Genomic DNA, 2012 nt, shown 5'->3' on the forward strand with positions numbered 1-2012 from the left:
AAAAAAAACAAAGGGGAACTGGTAACCATTAAGTTTAAGTGCCAATTTTTCATCAGAAACCACGTGAACAAGGAGACAATGAAATGGTATATGAAAAAATTATCAAAGAAAAAAATTGCTGAGAATCCTGTACCCAGCAAAACTCTATCAAATATGATAACGAAATTATGATACTGAAACTAATGGAATTTATAAAAACAAGACCAGTAATTAACAAGAACACAAAAAAGACCCTAACAAAATGACAGCAATAAAACCTTACATAATGATAACTGCACTGGAGGTCAATGGTTTAAACGACCCTATTAAGACAACGAATAGGAGTTTGAATAAAAAACAAACCAACCCTAAAACTCAGTAATATGCTGTCTAAAAGAGATGTGTTTGAAAAGGGATGATAAATATAGACTAAAAGCCAAAGATCAGATAAATGTACCAAGCAAATGGTAACAGCAACAACAACAACAACAAAATAGGCATAGTAATATTAATTTTGGATAAAATAGAATTAAGGGTAAGATCAGTATAAGAGATTAGGAAGGACACTATAAATTAAAGGCACACTAGAACAAAAGGACATAACCTTAATGAATATTGTTATACAAAATGACATAACTGCAAAATATACAAAACAAGCATTAACAGACTAAAAGAAAGAAATAATCAACACTATTAGTTGTAGAAGATTTCAATACACCACTTTCCAAGAAAGAAACTCAACTATGATGTGGAAGAGCTAAACTCTTAACCAACTCAGCCTCATAGACATATACAAAATACTGCACCCATCAAAAGCTCAATATGTGTTCCTTTCCAATACGGATGGAACATTCTCCAGAATAGACCATATATTAGGTCATGAAGTAAACCTTAACAAATTAAGAAGTACTCAAGTATTACAAAACATTTTGTTGGATCACAAGGCTATAAAATTAGAAATCAATTTATACCATAGGCTATGCCTTTAAGTTTGGTCCCATTTTGTCTTTTTTCTTTTAAGTTTATACTGGTTTATTTACAGAGTTTTACATTGTTTTCATACCAGGTCCTTCCCATTTCCTTCATCTTCTCCATCAAATTGTGTAACCCTATTGTTAACAGCCCCCCATCCTCATCCCTCTACTTCCACCCACCCCCTTTGGATCCTCATTCTACAATAATGGGTTTTATAACCATTTTTGTCTTTTACGATTTTATGGTTTTGACCTTTATCTCTAGGTTTCTGATCCTCCCTGACTTGTGTATGATGTCCATTGTAGATCCTGCTTCAGCTTTCTGCAGGTTGTTGTTATGTGCCACTGAGTCATCTACAACTCATAGCAATCCTATGCACAATAGCTCTGAACCCTGCCCTATCCTGAGCAGTCTCCCTGACTCCAATACAACTCATCTCAATGCATCAATTACCATGACAACCCATCTCATCTGAGATATTCCTCAAGATTTGGACATTGGAAATCCTGGTAAAGGAATAAGATAAGAAAAGGAAATAAAAGGAATCCAAATCATCAAAGAGGAAGTAAAACTGTATATGCAGATGAACGGATAGTGTGTGTGGAAAATATCAAAGACTCAGAAAAAAAATTGATGGCAGCAGTTTAGTTTTTGGCTTTATATCAATGTTTAAAAAAATCATTGTATGGTATATTGTTTTCTTCCAATAGACTATGAAGCAAATAATCTGTCTAGATTTAATTGGAGTAACTTATCAAATAATATTTAATTATTGATATATTTAGATTTCAATCTACCATTTTACCTAGTAATTTCTATTTGTTCCACATTCAATGTCATCTTACCTAGTAATTTCTATTTGTGCCACTTTCAAAATTTTATATCCTTTATTACATCCTACTAGAATGATAAGAAGTTTGTTAATTTATCCCTTCCTTCTATTAACTCACAAGTTACACATTATTGTTATAATTTGCAATTATATCACCTATATTTTACATAAACCCAAACTCACTGCTGTTAGTTGGCTATAACTCATGGAGACTCTCCATCAGATT

Source organism: Elephantulus edwardii, unplaced genomic scaffold (assembly GCF_000299155.1).
Source record: "Elephantulus edwardii isolate Elephantulus edwardi_28Jun2011 unplaced genomic scaffold, EleEdw1.0 scaffold00201, whole genome shotgun sequence".
Taxonomy (NCBI): Eukaryota; Metazoa; Chordata; class Mammalia; order Macroscelidea; family Macroscelididae; genus Elephantulus; species Elephantulus edwardii.